The sequence below is a fragment of the Neophocaena asiaeorientalis genome, unplaced genomic scaffold (assembly GCF_003031525.2).
Source record: "Neophocaena asiaeorientalis asiaeorientalis breed wild unplaced genomic scaffold, Neophocaena_asiaeorientalis_V1.1 scaffold831, whole genome shotgun sequence".
NCBI lineage: Eukaryota > Metazoa > Chordata > Mammalia > Artiodactyla > Phocoenidae > Neophocaena > Neophocaena asiaeorientalis.
The window spans coordinates 220076-240735 of NW_020173033.1; the positions used below are offsets into that span (position 1 = coordinate 220076).

At 43.6% G+C, this 20660-nt stretch overlaps 1 pseudogene; it reads right to left on the bottom strand.

Moving 5' to 3' along the window:
• Positions 1–8331: 8331 nt before the first annotated feature.
• LOC112398089 (chromatin modification-related protein MEAF6 pseudogene) lies at positions 8332–8943 on the bottom strand (annotated as a pseudogene).
• Positions 8944–20660: the final 11717 nt, after the last annotated feature.

A 20660-nucleotide genomic window follows, 5' to 3' on the forward strand; every position in this document is an offset into this window, starting at 1 on the left:
CTCCAATGAGAAGGGCCTAGCTGAGCCCAGTTGGCCCCCAGATTTATAAGCCAAATAAGTGATGGTTATTGTTTCAAGCCACTGCTGTGGAGTGATTTTATGCAGCAATAGATGTCTGAAGGAGTCCAGATAATAAAGATCAGATTGAGGACCTGCTTTTTTATATTCACTTAGGGCCAAAGAAAGACTGGGTACAATCTTTGTTTGAGCTGAGATAAAAAACGAGTTACTCTTAGAATTTTCGTGTGGATGGAGTTCTCATCCACAGCATGGGTGCCATCTCCCCTCATCCCCTTCCAAGGATGAGGGTGTATTCCATGATGCCAGAGGACACATCAGATAAACAAGCAGACACCCATTAAAATGAATGAACGTCAACATTTTTCATGCTTATTTGTTATTAACGACAGGGAATGTGAAGGTGCAATTCGAATAGTTTGTTTGTTATACATTTGTGGCAATATATTATAGTTTACGCCTTGGCTTGGAAGTTGATTACAAGTTTTATGAGACTGAGTGCCTGTTATTGGCAATCTTGATGTTTTCTTTTCCCCTGTAACATGTCACAGACAATTGATTTATATGTAGTCAATGATTTTCTTTTATATTATACCATTTCAATAAAAAAATTGAAGAAGAAAGTCTGTAGTGGGAAGCAGAAGGAGGAATAATGAAGGTTATATCAGTCAATATGGAAGGATTTTGAAGTATATTAATAATATGTATTCTCTCTGGAATCCATTCTCAGGACACTTTATATTCTTTGCGAGAGACAAAACAAGTCATCAGGGACTTTTCATAAACACAGGTGGTGCTTATTCACTAGGAAATAAAAATTTTACACTCCTATGATTAGCCTAGACAAGTTTTCATGAGCTCCTGCACTTTGGGAACATGGTGTTTATTTTCTTTCCTAGTTTTCCTCTCAATTCTGATGACTTTCCTTCTCTATGAACAGCTGGAGTTAGTGGTGTCGTGATACCTAAAATATCTTGGACAGATTTTTGAGGGACGGTATTAGCAATCTATTTTACAACGATCGTCATAGTAAAACACGACACTCTGCAAATCTTAACAGACATGGCCGTGAACCTCAATGCAAATAAAGGCTTCACATGTGAAGAGAAAATTAGGATTTACATCGACAAATAATTGGCTAAAAAAGGGAAAATCCAATTTGCCTCTTCTCTCATTGCCACACACTGCTTGTGTGATTTTTTTTCTTAAAATGGGAAGACACATTTCAAAAATGTGTTTATGGTTCTGAAATGTAGTTTCCTAAAGATTATTATGTAATAATTTCATTTAAAGAAATACCTTACATATTACAACTGAGAATACATATTTAAATATGTAGTGAGTGTTTGTATTAACATCTAAAAGCATAGGAATACACATTTAAAAAATTAAGACCCAGCAACCCACTTGGGAAAAAGATTCCTAAACAAAAATGGAAGCACATTTGTATTTATACACGGTACCAGCTGCCACTGATGCTCTTCCCCAGGCCTCAGCCCTTGTCGAGGTTCACTTGCAATGGAGATGCACAGTATCCATGAATAGTGGTAGTTTCCTACCTTAAGTTACTGTGGCTTCATGTTTTTCTGTTTGAAGGATTTCTCCAGTGTGCTTAGCTCACAGGCATGGCAGCCTGAGGATTTAATACCCCTAGGAGTGTCTATGGATACATACCCCAGCTTCCCCTTTCCTTAATGGGACATTTCTAAGGCATGTTATAAATATTTTCTCAGAGATGGAGCCCTACTCTCTAGTAGCTTTAAACCACTAATTAATTATTTATTGTTTTTTTAATTCCTGCCCCATATTACTATCCTTACTTTCTCATGTATGCTTCCCAGAATCACATCTCAGAAAACTTTCTATACCAAGTACTTGTTGAGGGTCTGCTTTCAGGAAAACCCAAAGCAGAACACACATTATCTTAAAATAATATAAAGAAGACGAGTATGTCTCACAACTTACAGGATGTGACTAATACACCCTGACTAAAATTTGTAGCATTATAAATTTTCATCATTAAAAAAGAAAGAAGAAATATAAGAATTAAGTAATTCATTAAAAAAGTAAGAAAATATCTAACAACCACATCTAAGAAAAGTAGAGATAAGAAAGTTATACAGATAAATACACTTGCAAAATAAATCTACTAGAAAGCACGTACAAAATAAAATTAGTTATAAGTCTAAGAATTTGTTTTTTGGAAAAAATGAAAAATGGGCAAATGTCTGGAATTTCTGGTAAACAATAACAACAATAGAACAAAGATGAGAAAAGAAAAAAGTAATAGAAGAAAGTGATTATTACATCAGATATTGAGGAAATACAATCATTTAAAGAAGAAGCCACACTTGTTTATGGTAATAATTTGAAAACCTTGGCCAGATAATTTTAAGGAAAATATGAGTGATCATAACTCAAGAAATAGCTGAATATGAACATGAAAGAAATTAACAATTTTTAAAAGAATTTAAAAATGCTCTAGGGCTGGATTATTTTGACATAACTTTTTTTAGACTTTCAAATCATAGCTCATTTCTATGCTACACAAGCCATTTTTAAGCATAGGTGGGGAGCTTTTCAATTCCTTTTATAAAAATACTGTAAATTTGATGCCAAAACTTAAAAAAGATAAATCAAAAAGGAGTAAAACCACTGAACAGTTTTTCTTCTGAATATGCTTAAAATAATGAAAAATATCTACAATCAAAAGGCAATAGTTTACGAGGCAGTAAAGAGCTAGAGGCATTGCCATTAAAATTAAGAACAAAACATGGATGTATGCTATTGCCACTATCAATTTACATTGTCCTGAAAGTTCCAGCTATTAAAAATAAGGCAAAAAGTATGCAAGAGGTAATATGCTTGTTACTGAGAAAAAAAACCCTGTGTTTGTAGATGGCATGGTTGTCTTTCTAGAAATTGCAAGAGAGCGACTGAAAAACTTCTAACACTAAAAATGTTAGTGAATTGATTAATTAGATTAATGGCTCTTGTAACAAAGAGACCCTAAATATAATAGATTAAATAAGACAGAACGTCTCTTACAACAGTCCAAGGATCATTGGTCAAGAATAGCAGAACTGTGACTTCCCTGGAAGTCCAGTGGTCAGGACTCTGCGCTTCCACTGCAGGGGGCACAGGTTCGATCCCTGGTCGGGAACTAAGATACTGCAAGCCGTGTGGTGTGACCAAAAAAAAAAGGCAAACCTGCTTGGCTCCTGTGATTAAGAGACCCAGGGTCCTTCTATCCTGCACCCATTAGTCCTTGAGAACAGGCACTGGAAAGCATCCTCTGTAATGGGCTGGAAGGTAAATGTTTTAGGTTTTGAGTGCACGTGAGGCCTCTGTCATGTTTTTCTCCTTTCATCCCTCTCTTCTTCTCCTCCTCCTCTCTTTCTTTCTTTTTGCAACCATTAAAAAATTTAAAACCGGGCTTCCCTGGTGATGCAGTGGTTGAGAGTCCGCCTGCCGATGCAGTGGACACGGGTTCGTGCCCCGGTCCGGGAAGATCCCACATGCCGCGGAGCGGCTGGGCCCGTGAGCCATGGCCGCTGAGCCTGCGCGTCCGGAACCTGTGCTCCACAACGGGAGAAGCCACAACAGTGAGGGGCCCGCGTACCGCAAAAACAAAAACAACAACAACAAAAAAAAATTTTAAACCATTCTTAACTCATGGACTATATGAAAATCAGGCCACGAGTCAGGTTTGGTTCACAGGCCATAGTTTGTTCACTCCTGCTTTATAATATTGTTTACTTCTTCCTGGTTAAAGATGGCTCATCGAGTCTGTGTTCCAGGAGAAAAATGCAAAGCTTTTTCTGGAGATGATCTGGAAGTTGCACATATCACTTCCATTCACATCCCATGGACCAAACATGGTCACCAGCCTACGCACAGCTGCCAGGGAGGTTGGCAAATCTGGGTAGCCATGTGACCAAGAAAAAGCAAAGAGTATACTTGGATGGGACAACTATAAATTTGACTTCCTGGTTAACATAAGAACTAAAAAAACCCAGTACATTCCTGAATATAAGTAACTACCCATTAGAAAATATACTGAGAAGTGGATCTTTTAATATCTCTAATAAATACCTTGAAATTTTTGAACCCGAAACGTTTAGGATCTACTTAAAGAGAATTAAAATTTATATATTGAAGAAAGTCAGCTTTGACCAATTAGGGGAAAAACAAACAGAATTGCTAGATGGAGAGACTGGGTATTTAAAATATGTATGTCAATTTTCTCAAATTAATTGGTAGGTTTAATGCAATACTCATAAAAATTCCAACAAGATTAACTCTGCCTGTTGGATAAGGTGATTCTGAAATGTATGATGATTCAGAAACATAAATGGGAGAGAATTCCCAGAAAAAAATTTTGAAAATAAGTGAAATGAGAGGAACTTGATCTACCACATACTTGTCAGTCAAAGGGGGGGTTCAGAAGAGAGACCCATGAGGTTCATGGGTTCACCAAAGTTCACTTATTTTATTTTATTTTATTTATTTATTTTTTTGCGGTACGCAGGCCTCTCACTGCTGTGGCCCCTCCCGTTGCGGAGCACAGGCTCCGGATGCGCAGGCTCAGCGGCCATGGCTCACGGGCGCAGCCGCTCCGCGGCATGTGGGATCTTCCCAGACCGGGGCACGAACCCATGTCCCCTGCATCGGCAGGCGGACTCCCAACCACTGTGCCACCAGGGAAGCCCAAAGTTCATTTATTTTAATCTTTTCTGAAAAATTTGGCTAGAAACTGCTTTATGATTATAAAGGTTACCAAGTAGAAATGTCCTGGAAAAATATTGTTTTACTGGGGTAGACAAAACGATTTGCTGGGCAAAAATAAATCCACTGAAGGCAACAGATGTTTAAAAGTGGTGTTTTATTGCAGAGTTTTGTTTGCTAGTATAGATGGTGCCCCTACGGGGACTGGTTTCCAGTACTTTGTTGTGCCATTTTAGATTCTCTTATCTGTAGCCGTGTATGGTTTAGTCATCACTTGGAAACGGGGTGTCCATGTTTGAAAGAAGTCACCGTACTTTATCAACTCTTGGAGAGATGCATCCTTAAAGATGAGCAGAGTACTAGCGGAGAGAGAGCCGCGGCTGGGAAAATAATTCCTGCACTTTCTATATGAGCGTTCACTATCATCCCCAAATCGCCATTTGAGATCTCAATTTATTGAACCTAATGGAGACAGGAATGGTGAGGTTGATGATGATGATAACGTGCAGCTTCTCCGAGGTCACAGGCTAGGTTAATTCCCTTCCAAAGGGATGGAGGCGAGAAGGAGAGGTAGAAGGGTGAGGGCAGCCCTTCAGCTCCTCACTTGCCAGCTAACCGGGAACACTTTCTAATGACTGTCCCTGCCTCCATCAAGGGCATTTCTTTCATTTAATGAGCACATGGGAAGCAGGCATGGCTCAAGTGCGAGGGTTCAGTCTGCAGTCAGCCACAAATCACATTTCATTTATCAGGTCTCACAGATGACAGGATATCATCGAATCCCTGGAGAACCATATTCATTAAAAAGAAATCTTAAGTAATTACAACCATTAATTGACTTGAAACAGTTTCTGGTGGATAAGGTTTACATAATTCATTTGCCAGACAAAACAAGCCTCATCGAGTCCAGAAAAAGCTATTTCCAAGCCTCCCTCTATCTGACACTGTGTGGTCCTGGAAAGGGGGTTTATCAACTACAGCCTTCCCTCCCCCACTTTTGGGGAGACAGGAAACAGTAATTTGTACAGTGAGAAATGGGAACCTGAAAGAATTTGACAGACTCACTTTGGGGTCCATAAGATGGTTCTGTAGCACTTTTTCACTCACCTCGTTCCTAAAACTGATGAATGAACATAAAAATGGGTTGGATTAATCGAGAACTCTCTGAATTTACGGTTTTAGGAGGCAGACATGGATCCAAGACAGGGCTTCTCCAAAAAACCTAGCAACCGTTTAGGACAAGGTCAAGATTCAGTCCAAGACCTCCACTGTCACCAAAGTAACTTGCACGAACAACTGCTCTTGTCAGATCAATATTTTGTCAACATTCTCAGAGATGAGTCATAAATTCTTTAGCTCTAAGTTTTTAAAATGTGGAAATAAATTTGGAGAAAGAGATCGTGGGAGAGCGATAGCAAACACTTTCTTTTGTTCGCTGTGACATATAATTTTCTAACCACCTGGCAACACTGGCAACATGATACAACCATGGTATCAGGCTTCTGCTGTATCAGCACCTAGTTTTGGAGAAATGATTCAGAGCTCAGATAACAAGAAAGTATCTTCTAATACAGTCTAAGGTCATTGTTGGGCTGTTAGGAGGATGGATGCTGGTAATTCTCAGGAAAATAAGAAAAAAAGCACAAGGCTATAGAGCTTTTGAGATGGCTACACTTTATTGCATGGCCCCAGGGAGAGTTAGTAAGGCTTGTAGGACTCACGGGGGTGGGGCAGGGCAGGCACTTCACAGCCAAGAGTGAGAGTCTCTGAAGTTTGGTTCTCCCCAGTCAAGCCATAGACTGGCCACCTCAGTATCCCCAGAGAAGCTTATTGAGGTGAATCTCCTCTGGGGTGGGGCGAGATCTTCCCTGTGGCTGGGAGCTGTGGAATTTCTCAGCAGGGGGAGGAAAGAGGAGTCTTCTGACCTGTTCTCAAGGGGAACATCTCTCCCAGGGGCTTAGAGTTACTGGGGCTTCAGATCCAGCCTCCTGATGGATGGTGTTGGTTTGCCTCCTATTGTTACATGGGCCTCCTGATCATCGCAGGGGAGGACTGAGCCAGCTGACCTGCCTTCTCTTACTAGGTTGGGGTAGAGAAATGCTGGGCCTGGACTGCCTTTCCCTGCTGGTGGAGGGACATGAGACACCCTGCCTTTATGCTGTCCCCCCAGTCGTGGGACCCCAAACCAGGTGGCTTTTATCTCAGCCCCTTTCAGAGTTCTCCTCTGCTTGCCTCTTGTGTTATTTCTGGATTTACAGTTATACTTTGCCAGGAGCAGCACGGAGAAATGGGTCTATGCTATGGACAGACTTTAAGAAAGTAATTTTCATGCTACTTACTGCCTGGGATTCTGAATCTGGAAGTAATAAGGCAAAGACACAGAGGCTGAGTCCTAATTACCTTGGGAGTGGTTAGACGTGGAGCATGATAAGAGAGGCTACGTGATGCTTCTAGACACGGGGTCCTGGGGAAAGTTGGGTTCCGTACACAGGAATGTGACTGGAAAGGGCTAACTTTGCATGTTTCAGTTTTGAACTTTGGTCCAAATTACCCCTGTTATAAGCTTTATAAGCTTTTTATGAAGCATGACAAGTTTCATGAGAGGAAGGAGGGTTCAAGCCTTCCAGTTTCTAAGGGAGTTTTTGTTTGTTTGATGTGGACCATTTTTAAAGTCTTTATTGAATTTGTTACAATATTGCTTCTGTTTTATGTTTCGGTTCTTTGGCCGCAAGGCATGTGGGATCTTAGCTCCCCAACCAGAAATCAAACCTGCACCCCCTGCAATGGAAAGTGAAGTCTTAACCACTGGACCACCAGGGAAGAGCCTGTGAAGGAGTCTGACTTATTCAATATCCTATAAGAACTTTGCAATAACAGTAATTTAGCAAATAAATATCATGATTTGCAATAAAGTGTCAATCATGTATCACGTATGTTTTTCAGCTTTTCCTGTTCCTTGAACATGAAACTGCTTCTAACTCAAAAAGATTTAAGATAGGTAATTATTAAATAAACACTCTTTACCTTCCCTCTGCAAAACACCGAAAAGCCAAGTCCCCATTTTATTTATGGTAAACCAACTTATTTTCAGTTAAGAATAGTGGCAACCACATGAAACAGCTTATCAGATACGTCAGCAGGAAAGTATGAGCTCTACAATGGCATTGCAGAAAGTCCCCAAAGAAAATAAGATGGTAAAAACAATAACAGAAAAATGATAAAACACAAACAAAATAAGGAAACGCCAGATATTTACAGCCTCCCTCTGAAACGTGACCTCTTCTGTGTTCAGCATAAAACAAACCTAGAGAACATTTCTCAATGCGCATCGCAGATAAAGCTGGTGCCAGCCAGTTGGAGGGCGGAGACATTCATTCCAAGAAGGGAGAAATGCACAGTTAGCAACTTTATGGGATTATGACAATGTCTTGGGTTTTCCTGCAATTCTGTTACTGAAAATGACACAGAGTAAATGCTCCGATATGGTCGTACAGAAATGACTTGTTTGTCACCACATTTCAGAACAAACTACTCAGAGCCACAGGCACCGGGTCTGGGAAAGCAGAGGTGGATGGCCACGCAGCCAGGTGAGGGGTGTTTACCTTTGTGAGGTCGGCGGACGGAAGCAGGGCTCTATAGCCTGGACGCTTCTGCACTAATGAGTCTTCTAATAATCAGCTCGTGGTTTTCTGTTTAACTTCAGATCCATCCTGTGCCGGTTTTTATTCTTTCTTTTTTTATGGCTGCTATGATGACTCCCTGAGGAAGTAGAAGCAGCCTTCCGAGGTTTCACTCCCTCAGGATGCTCCGGCTGGGCTCGTTTTCCTGATTGTGGAAGTCTGGAGAAGGATCACTTTCCGTCCCACCTCCTGGCTCCCTCTTTTCAATGAGCTGATCCTAAACTCCTGCCAATGCACTTGCTGTAACTGAGCGTTGTAACTGAGGGTTTACTGAAGAGCCGCTCCTTCTATCGTTTTTTGCTATTAGAGTATTTTGGTTCGTCAGGTACTGATCCCAGCCACGAATAGTGTTGCCATACATCTGAGTGTCTTCCAGGTAGCTTCCTTCAAAAGCAGAGATCTGGCTCTCCAAGTTGGCCAGCGTTTGCGCCAGTTCCTGCTTCCGCTTCCCGAGCCCCGCCTGCTCGCGCCGGCTGTCCGGGATCTGCGGCAGCGCCGCCTTGTTGCGCATCGCCATGTTGTACTCTCGTGGATAGAATTTTAAAAATAATTTCAAGCCAAAGGTTTTTTTTGCTTTTTTTTTAAAGTCCCAACGTTATTTTAGACAATTTTCTGTGCCATTTAAATAAGATGGATTAATAAATTCATGTTTGCCTAATATTTCTATTTGAAATCATACATCAAAAATACCACAGGGTTCCAAATTCTATGATCTGGAGAGATGAAACAAAAAATACTGTTTTTAAAAGAGGAAAGGCCCCGTGAGCACACAGCAGGGAGGCCGTCTGCCGGCTGAGAGGAGAGTCCTTACCAGATATCACACCTGCAGGACCCTTGATCTTGAACTTCACCGCTCTCAGAACTGTCAGAAATAAATATCTTTCGTTTGAAAAAAAAATTCCGTTTTAGGTATCAAGCAAAGTTCCCACGCTCATTTAGCACCTTTTCCCCTTGTCATCCTTGAATGAACAATTGATTATTTGAGATGGAGGCAGTTTTCAGAGTTCAAAGTCAGAAGTTTTTTAGAAGGTCTAGGAAGAGGTACAACTGGAGCTGGCTGATGGACAGAATTGCCTAGAGAACTTTAGAAAATCCCAGCCTCTTGAGTCCCACTCCCTGAAAGCTCTGAGTCAGTGGGGTGAGGCCCCTGAATGTATACATTTTTCTAAAGTTCCCCAATCAATTAAGGTGATTGGCTGCATTTGGTAACTGAGAAATTGGTACATTTCCTGTGATAGAATCGAGGGGGAAAAAAAAAAAAGCCCTCACCCTGGGTAACACTTTATTCAGGGAAAGCTAGAAGTAACACTGAAATATTAACTTTGCAATGATGGCCAGCACATTTTAAAAGGGGGAATGAAAACCCAGAAACTATTGGGGAGCATGCGATGCAAGGATTACGTAAGTTGTGAGGTATTTAGTATGTGAGAAAAGTGACTGACATCATTGGTGAAAATTAGCCTTGGAGAGGACACGAAGATTGTCTTCAAACATTTAAAGGACTCTTTTGAGGAGGAATTGGGCTTACGGTGTTTCGGATGAGGAACCTTTGTCTTCAGCAAACTTCCCATGCGATTCTGAGGCAGACGGCCTGAGGACCTCACTGGAAGAAGTGAGCCGCTAGAGCTCTCCTGGGTGTGGGAGGGAAGCAGCCAGACATTTACAGGTGGTTTGGGTGCTTGAGGATGAAAGAACTGCTGGGAAGACTTATATAAGGAGTCAACCAAGATGGATAAGGAAGGAAGGGATGGAGGGGAGGAAGGAAGGAAGGAGGGAAAGAAGAAGTAAAAGAAGGAAGGAGGGAGGGAAGGGGAGGGAGGGAAGGAGAAAGGGAGGAGGAGAGAGGCAGGAATGCTCTGGGTTCAGAGGGCCCACTTCTGATTAAATGATGCTTGTATGACCCTGTGCAACACAGCTCAGCCATCTGGAAACAAAGCAGAGAAAATGAAATGACATTAACGGGAAACTGGAAAGAAGAAAGGCAGGTAGAGTGAGGAGGGGAGGGGTAGAGGAAATTCTGGCTCTTGGTAAGAGCAGGTCAAAATGAAGGGTCTTGGCAAAGGGATTCTAGACGTGGAGTAGCCCCTACTTTTCATGGTCTGTGGGCTGAGGAGAGAGCCGTGCCTCCCCCGTCCCCCCGGAGCCAGCTGTCCAACCTTTGCATAGGATGATGGCTTCAAACAGGAGTGCGTGTCAGAATCAAAGGAGGGCCTCTTCAAACACCGGGTGTTGGACCCACCCGAGAGAGATTCTGAGTCAGTAGGTCTGGGAGGAGCCACAGGGTTTGTTTCTTTGACGAGCTCCTGGGTGGGGCTAATTCTGTGGTCCTGGGGCCACACTTTGAGAAAGTGACCCAGGAAAAGCCAGGCTTCTGTTAAATTAACAGGCTTGGAGAGGATGAGAACATGAGAAACTCATCCACCAGAGGGGGTTCCAAAGGGCAGAGTAAACATGCCTGGGTTACAATGAGCTGCTCTGGGGCAAGATTTCGGGCATCCTTACATGACTGGGCGTGAGTCAGATGGAGTCCAGGATGTTTTCCAGCAGCTGTAAGTCTGTATGAGCAGATCACACATATCCATCACTAGTTACTTAACGCTGGCTTCCTTCTGTGTATGTCCAACTTTATCAGTGCCCGGCAGTTTACTTCTCTGTGCCTGAGACGGGTTTTGGTTCAGGTCCAGTACTGAGTAGGTGTCCTCAGAAAGAATGAACAGTTGGCAGCAGAGGCCTTTAGCACAACCTGACGGTATGAGAACTTTATGGTTTTTCTTAAAGATCTAGAATCTGTAATATCATCTACAAAGCCTTTCACAAGATGGCTTTGGAGCATCTCTGCCATGAAGAAATCTCTCCTTCCTTTTCTCGACTCTGGTCACAGCAGATGGAGCCTCTTTCCTTGTGTGCACCATGCTTTCTCCAGCATCAAGGCTTCACATGTTAGAATGCTTTTCCTCTTGCTTTTTGAGCTAACTTGTACTGATTCTTCTAGTTAACTTTAGTGTCTCTTTGGCAAAAACTCTGCTCACCATCAAACTAGAGCACCTGGGCTTCCCTGGTGGCGCAGCGGTTAAGAGTCCGCCTGCCGATGCAGAGGGCACGGATTCGTGCCCCGGTCCGGGAAGATCCCACATGCCGCGCTGGGCCCCTGAGCCATGGCCGCTGAGCCTGCGCGTCCGGAGCCTGTGCTCCGCAACGGGAGAGGCCACAACAGTGAGAGGCTCGCGTACAGCAAAAATAAAAAAAAAAAATTAAAAAAAAAATCAAACTAGAGCACCTGGGCTTCCCTGGTGGCGCAGCGGTTAAGAGTCCGCCTGCCGATGCAGAGGGCACGGATTCGTGCCCCGGTCCGGGAAGATCCCACATGCCGCGCTGGGCCCCTGAGCCATGGCCGCTGAGCCTGCGCGTCCGGAGCCTGTGCTCCGCAACGGGAGAGGCCACAACAGTGAGAGGCTCGCGTACAGCAAAAAAAAAAAAAAAAAATTAAAAAAAAAATCAAACTAGAGCACCTTTCTCCTTTTCTTTGACAGCACGTCTCACTGGTGCGATTCCACATTTACTATCACTTTCCATGTTTTGACCACAACGCCGGAACGGCGGAGGGGTGACCCACTTGTCTGGTTGCTCCAGAACTTCTCTGTTTTTACAATTCCAAGTCCGGTGCCCCAGGAAGACCAGGATGCTTGATCATCCTAGCCTTGTTCCCACCATCCCCCCCAGATCTAGCACTTAGCTCTGTGATGGGGACATATTACGTGCTCAGAATATTTGCATTAAACAGAATGGAGTAATGCTTAAAGTGGGTAAAAAGGGAATCATCTTTGACTCTCAATATCCTTATGACCTCAACAAATATTACTTTGAGAAGGGAAAAAAGATGGCAAAAACTTACTATTCAAAATGACTTTGGGGGTCTGAGTCCAACCTTTCACCTTGAAAGTTGCTAGGTAGATTTAAGACTGAAGATATATGGTCAGAATGAATAAGGCCAACCTGCTGAGAATGGGGGTCCCCATCCATCCATTCATTCAGCAAACAGTACTGTTTTCTGCCTATCCTCCAAATACCTCCACCTCTCCACCAGGTTTACTAGCAAATACTGTTCATTTTCTTGAAAGTGTTCAGAAATCACCTAACGAAATGCAAATACTTTGGTAGGACATAAGCTCTGTCAGCTGTAAATCTGAAGTGGGAAGGGGGGATTACCTTGAGTACCAGGACAAGAAGAACTTCTAGGGTGGCCTGGGTTAGGCTGTGGTGACATCCTGTTTCTGTTTCGATGTCCCCTCTTCACCCACCTCCCTGGGGACATGAGTGTCTCTCTCAGTAAATATACAATCAGTGCTCCTGAAGAACTGAAGTACTTATAGGGAACAGAACGTCCTGAGTAACTTGAATAAACAAACTCGGCAAGTCCTCTGTAAAATCCTTTGTAATTTTAAACAGACTCTCAACTGTTGCCGAGTACTTAGGAACACAGCGTGTTTAAGAGCTAGCATCCAGGATTTCAATCTTCCAAACAAGAAAATTAGAAAGCAAGTCCTGTTCCCACCGAGACAGAGTAAAGGCAAAAGCTATTAGGACAACTCATCTTCTAGAATATTAAGAACACCCTCGCACGCTCTTCCAGGTCAGAAGAACAGGGAGCCACTGGAGCTTGGAGTGGTAAGAACAGCTGTATGGCGGTGCCTCTCAGACAGGTACATGGTAAGCTAGTGATTGCTCGTGAAGACAGGGATTAAAGTGAGGGGGAAGGAAGCAGAGATACTTCTCCTTAGACCGCGATTCCTACTTTACTCTCAAAGGATGCCTCTACTTCAGACTCTGGGGGAAAGGTGGGGAAAAGAAGAAGGTGAGAAGAGTCTGAGGAAATGGGGAAAGATGCTCCAGAGTGGTTTTCATCCACTCAGAACCAATTCCTTTAACAGAAGAGGAACGCTGTTTTCCTTTACCTCAAACAGTGATGATGGAGGCGACTGGGGTAATCTTCAAAGCATTCTTGACCCGACAGCTATCTCTAAGACCTGTGTCTGTTGCAAGAGGAGCCTGTGGGCAGAGTGGACCAGGCCAACCCAAATCTTTCAGTACTTGTTCCTTCTGGGTTACCTGTTGCTATGTAACAAATTACCCTAAAACGTCAGTTGCGGAAAACGACCACCATTTTATTACAGTTCATGATTTTGTGGGCCAGGAATTCCAGCAGGGTTCCATGGATGACTCTTCTGTCCCACTGGGCATCAACTGTGGTCATCTGGCATTGTATTCAGTTACCCGATGGGCTGGTCTGGAGGATCCAGGACAGATTCCTTGATGGGAGCTGTGGGCTGAGCCATGGCCCCCAAGACATCCAGGTTCTAATCGTTGAGACCCATGAATGTCACCTTACATGGCAAAAGGCACTTTGCAGATGTGATTAAATCGAGACTTGTCAGATGGGGGGATTAGCCTGGATTACTCAGGTGGGCCCTAAACATAATCAGAACTGTCCTTATGAGAGGCAGGGAGATTGACTCTAGAACAAGGCTTCACGAGAATGGAAACAGGTCCCATGAGTCTGGCTTTGGAGCTGGAGGGAAACGACCATGAATCAAGGATTTGGGGGGAATACAGCTCTGGAAGAGGCAGGGAAACAGATTTGCCTCTAGAGCCACTGGAGGGAGCGAGGCCCTGCCAACACCTTGATTTTGGCCTGATGTTGGACTCCTGACCTCCAGCACGATAAGAAGTACCAGGTTTGGTACAGCAGCCATAGGAAATTAGTACAGCAGGGATGGTCGGAAGACTGGACTGAATGGAGGCTCTTTGAACGGCATGCCTGCCGTGGCCTCTCCAGTGAGGGGGTTGGTCCCAGGACTCCTTCCGTGGCAGCTCAGGGTCTCAGAAGGAGTGTTGCCAGAGAGGAGTGCAAGGTTCAGCACAGATCCTGCCCAGACCCAAGGGGAGGATCCCTGGTATGGACAGGACACCCTGGTACACAGTAGCTCCGTAATTGTCAGGGATGCAGCTCGCTGGCTCTCAGTGATCCACTGTCCTTGGCCTGATGTCCCTTTGTCTAGGAAGGCTTCCTGAACTCCAGCCAATGCAACCACATTTTGTCCACCGGGAAAAATAAGGGAGGAAGACAAAAGCAGTGAAGGACGCAAGCCAGCTATCTTTTAAGGACCTTCCTAGCAGCTGTTACCCACACTGCCACTTTCATGCCTGGCAAGAGAACAATAAGGGAGTGAATCTTTCATCTGGGTGAACAGGTGCCTAGCTAAAAGCCAGAGTTTCTTCTACTAAGGAAGACAGGGAAAACCGTTAGCGGCTAGAACTCTGGCATCTGCGGCATGTGCCACGCCTACAAGAAGAGATTAAAAACATGGGATCAGAAAAAAGAAAGACCTGATTTCTGACTGGATTTTAGTATGTGATACAAACACGTTAACATTACCACGTCACAACCCCCTTTCCAAAACCACATCAAAATCAATTTCAGGACGTGCGTCATGAAACAGCTTTTCTTTTCCCTAAAATCTTTTCCTGGTAAAGTTGAGATATATCTTATGTTCATTCACGTCTTACATTTGGGCAATGATGGTAAATATCTCATTGGATTTACTACCTCAAATTTATGAAGTAGATAACATCCTCAGCGTTCATAAGGGTTAGTCATGTTGTTGAAGCTCAGAGCCAGGTCTGAAATCCAGATGGATCTGCCTTCAAAACCTGTGTCCTTACTGTTCCAAAATATTTCATGCTTCCTCAAAATATACCCAAACTTTTGCACTTTAGGAAAGAAATAACCTTAATGTGAGGGGCTTTTCCCATTTTCTCCTGCAGTAGAATATTGTTTGGTGGTAGACAGAGGTAATTTCAAACTGAAGAAGAGAGTGGGACTGTAATATAAAGAAAAATTCCAATGAAATACTGGTCCAGTCAGAGAATTTTGTGTAACTATCTAGTAACTAGGGGTCCTGGGTCCTTTCAGCAACACCAAGGCTACATAGTAGGTCTCAGCTGAATTTGTGTTATAGCCTGGTGGGCAGCCAGTGTAAACAATGCAAACTGAACTTCCGCGCTTCTAAGTACTATGGCAGATTCCTGAATGCAGAGCAGGTGGGAAAAATAAACTCGGACCATTTATATCTGTCGTATATTGAAGGGGAAAAGAATCCCCAAGTGGAAACATAGCTTGATCGGGTATTAGAAGAGTGTATTTTTTAAATATGATACTTGAAGAAATTTGAATAACAAAATGTTATTGGGTAAAAGTGGGTAAGTACAGTGTCAGAGTCCAAAGGTCTCTTAGAAGACAAGAGTTATCCTTCACCAGCATTCTCATTTAGTCAGATGTTCAAATAGTCAAGGCTTAAATTGAGGGGACGCATAACAGCATGTTGCTCCCAGATTTCATCTCAAGAGTAGACTTGAGTATTGTCATGACACAAATATATGCATACTGTTTATATCCCCAGAGGTTCTCCCCACAGTTCCTTCGCTGTATGACCTAGCAACATGAAAGAGATTTTGAAGGAAGCATGTCTATATGGCATTGATACAATCTGATCTGATAGAACATCTGCTCTCAGCAGCTAGCTCTTCTAGAGCGGTCTTAGACATCTGAGTAACTTTGTGACCAACAGCCGGCTCTGTTTACGTAGTCAGAAGCTTCAAAACAAGTTCCAGCCTGAGCTGAAAGCAGTGGTGTAGTTTAAAAGATCAAAGTCGCGAACTTCAGGATTTAAGCAGAAGAATGGTGAACTTCAACACTACCTTCTACCCCAGAGAAAGAAGTCAGTTGGACTTGGCTTTGTTGTTGGAAAACTGGAAAACCATCTGTGTTCACTGAAATCTGAACACGCAGTGAAATTAACCTCTAAATCCCATAAGGTCCTACAGAAATCATCTTTCTCTAAATTGGTGATTTATTCTCATTAATATTTTGGGACTTATTGTCAGGTATAATCATCACAGGAGACATAAAATACATCTCCTGCACGTTACGAGGTTTACCTTTAAGACAGATTTGAATACCAGTTTCCAAACTACTTTCAGTCAAGAAATCATGAAATATTTATTGCTGCTTTATTATGTGTCTCTTGAGCTATGATGGAGTGCTGTTGATGATTTGCCATTAAGGAAGGATACTGAGTATATAAGGGGCATTTCTTTTTTCCCCAGTTTTATTGATATCTAATTTGATTGACAAATAAAAATTGCATACATTAAAATTGTACAGAGCGGGAGCTGATGGTATAAGTCCTGGAGCCCAAAGGCCCAAGAACCAGGTGCTGCAAGGGCAGAAGAAGATGGACGTCCCAGCTCAAGGAGAGAGAGTGAGTTTGTGTTTCCTTCACCTTTTTGTTCCAATGAACTGGATGATGCCCAAGTAGGTAGGGTGGATCTCTTCACTCGGTCCACTGAATCCAATGCTCATCTCTTCCAGAGACACCCCCATAGACACACCCAGAAATAATGTTTACCAGCTCTCTGGGCATCCTTTAGCCCAGTCAACTTGACACATAACATTAACCATCACAGTAACCATGCTGTACATTATGTCTCCAGAACTTATTCATCTTATAACTGAAAGTTTCTACCTTTTGACCAATATCTCCCATTTTCCCCCATCTACCCCCAGCCCCTAGTAACCACCATTCTACTTTCTGCTTCCATGAGTTTGTCTTTTTTTTTTTTACAATTCCATGTATAAATAAGATCATACAATGTTTGTCTTTCTCTGTCCAGATGATCTCACTTAGCATAATGCCCTCCAGGTTCATCCATGTTGTCACAATGGCTTCATTTCCTTCCCTTTAAAGGCTGAATAGATTTCCATTGTATATATACATCATCTTTTTTATTCATTCACTGAGGGAGGCTTAGGTTGTTTCCATATCTTGGCTACAATGAATAATGCTGCAATAAACATAGGAGTGCAGATGTCTCTTTGGGAGGGTGATTTCATTTCCTTTGGATATATACCAGAAGTGGTGTTGCTGGATCCTATGGTAGTTCTATTTTTAATTTTTTGAAGTACCATCCTGTTTTCCTTAATGGCTGTTTACATTCCCATCGATAGTGTAAAGGAGTTCATACGGGGCATTTCTTAACCACAGAGCCAAGGAAATAGCTTCTCTTTTCGCTCTAAGTACTATCGCATGTGATCTTCAAGGCTGGAGAAGCATAAACTTCCATAGGAAAGTTCTTTCTGGATTTACACAACTTTGGGAGTATCAAGCTTCTCCATTAAAAGAGTGTCAGCCTCATTCATTCCATGGTTTTTGGGGTTTTTTGTTCATCCATTCACTTATTCTTTCTTTCAGCACCTTTTGGAGTGCATTTTCTGGGCAGCTACTGTGCTAGTATTAGGATTAGGAGGAAAGAAAAAAAATGTAGACACCCTGCTGCTCTTAAACTAAGTGGGGGAGAGAGACATGAATCAAAGGATCTAAGCACTGTGAAGTTGGCTTCAGAAGAGCAGTTCAAGGTTACATGGGAGTTGACAGAAGGGTGTCTGACTGAGGGTTCCATGAGGGAGGTATTAGGATCTGAGAGCTGAAGAAAGAGTGGGAAGGAGGGAGAAAAAAGAGGGTCAGAAGAGAATATGCTGAGGAGACAGACAGTTGGTGCAAAACCCCTGATATGGGGAATATGATGGGAAGAAGTCCCATGTGTTCCAGGAATGAAAGGCCGGTGTGGGTGGAGAGCAGGGAAGGACAGAGACCCTGGGGAGAGGACTGGCATTTCCAAGTCCCTGCCCTTCCCATCTCCCATGGCCAAGCCATCCTTAGGTTCACAGATTCATCCAAATGCAAAGTAGGAAGCTGGAGCCTACTGGTCTCATGAGATTTCACATCTTATTTTTAGCTACATTTTCGCATATAATTTTAAAGATACTAGACGGCTTATAATTATTAAATCCAAAGTCATGACAGAAATATCCTTACCCCACCTTTAACCTTTACTACCTGCCTCCCGTCCCTGAGCAATTAGCCACATTTAATTCTTTTAACTATTTCTTTGGTTTCTATTTCCACATTTCTAAATCAGCTTATATTGTTATTTATTCATCTACCAATTTCAGACCCTCCATTTCCATCCTGTGGATGTAGCTGAAGCCTCAGCTCCCTCACACCGTCTTTCACACCGCACTCTCCTTGTCTTCCCAGCAAGGTTATAATCTCCATTTTTTACACTGTTCATGATTACGAGCTCTGTGAATGTTGTTCACTGCTGAGCCTGCTGTATATTGTGGTTATGGGTTTTTTTTTTTTCTTGCACAGTTCTTGGATTTCCTTGATTAATACTTTCCCTTATTTCTTTATTGGCCCTACTGTCTTTATCCCTAATATTTTTCCATCAAATCTGAAAAAAGACTCCATCACCTGTTAGACCCAAACGGTCTACGAGGGATTCCAACTCGCCCAAGAACCGCCAAGAGTCGAGAGCCGCTGCAACACGCAAGAGGTTTATTAGGAGCCGATGCACCGGGGTTCCCTGAACCTCACGCAGGAGGCCGATGGGGAACCCCTAAAAGCGGAATCACATACTTTTTATAGGTTTATTTACTCATAGGGCGGGTATATTCTCACAATGATTGGGTAAATGTGGTGACTTTTGAATTCATTGGCTTAGGAACTTTTGTCCCACCTTCTGGCCGTTATAGTTGTTTGTTCATTGTGGCGGTTAGGGCGTATACCTGTTACGGGCAACTGGAAAATTACCCGCTGTCTGGAAAGTCCCCGTCAACTGAAAAACTCCAAGAATTGGTTTCGATAGGGAGAAGGAGTGGCGCACGATAGGGAGAAGAATTGGTTTCGATAGGGAGAAGGAGTGGTGCATGATAGGGAGAAGAATTGGTTTACGGGAACAAGTGAGGGGGTGGAAAGTCCCTAAAGGCCCCACACACCAACAAAACTCCTGAATTGAGAGCAATGGCATGGCCACCAGCATTTTGGGAGCAGAGTGAGGGAAGGGGGCTGGGGGTCCATTACTCTCTCCATGAAATTTCCATTATCTTCCTGCTTTAAGATGGTATCACCTAACCTCCACCAGTCTGGGCATCTGGAGCCTCTCCAGGTGAATTTATTCAGAGGCTGAATCTGTATCTCCTGCTCTGTTGTGGTGATACTGAGCAGGACCTGGGGCTCCTGGGCACAAAAGCCTTTCCATGTCCTCCATTTCTTGATTACAGGAAATGGGCTTCATTCGGCCTCCATGACCTTGGCAGAGTTCCAACAGCAGATTCAAACAGTTGCTAATTAGGGAAGGGAGGGGATGTGGAAACAAGGGAGGAGCAGTCAAAAGAAACAGTAGGGCAGCCTTGGGGCAGGGTCCTGGTTCCCCCTCAAGGGATACACATCACAATATCTTTGAGCTGTTTTGCAGACACTGAAACCCCAGCAGGTGGGAGAAGTTAATTGTACGCTGCCCACAAGCAGGTAGACCCCAGACGGGTTGGAACCAGAAGGTTGACGATGCCGACTCCCACTTACCTCCCCACCAACCAGTCAGAAGAATGTCCAGGAGCTGATCACGCCCCCTTTGCACCATTACTATAAAACTCCTCCCTACCTGCTCCAGGTTGGGACACACAGTTCTGAGGGCATTCGCCCGCTGGGGCCCCCTTTGCCTGGCAAAGCAATAAAGCTATGCTTTTCTACTTCACCCAAAACCCTATCTCCGAGAATTAATTCAGTGCTGGGGTCCAGAGGTCGGATTTGGCTTCAGTGGGAGGCGTTGGGGGAGGGGTGGGTTCTAGTAGCAAAGCATTTCCCTCTCTTCTGCTTAGTCAGTTACCAGCCTTCCATCTTCTTTCCGGCTTCCAAAAAGTCCGTGGAACATGTGCTCACCTGCTGCTGCATCCTTTGCCTTTTCTCCAGCCCTATTTTATTCCATTCCTCTCATTTTACGGGGCTTTCAGGAGAGAGCAGGGATAATGCTCGGGGCCACGTTACCCAGAAGTCCCCGTGGTTTCCTGGTCAGCTTTCTCTCTGCCCCCATTCAGACCTGAGGCCAATGAGGATCTCGCTGGGGAACGAGGGGATGGCTCTCATGCTAAACACCAGCTCCCCCAGACTTCCTGCCCCCCTGCTTTCTGCTGTGTGTGATGTACCACCACGTCTGGAGATGCGTCAAGGAGGATCCCACAGCAGGTTCTTACCCACGTGCGGTTTCATGGGGGTGCATGCTCTGTGGGACTGGAACCGCAATGAGACCGAAAGATCACAAGGACGGTCTTGTATTTCC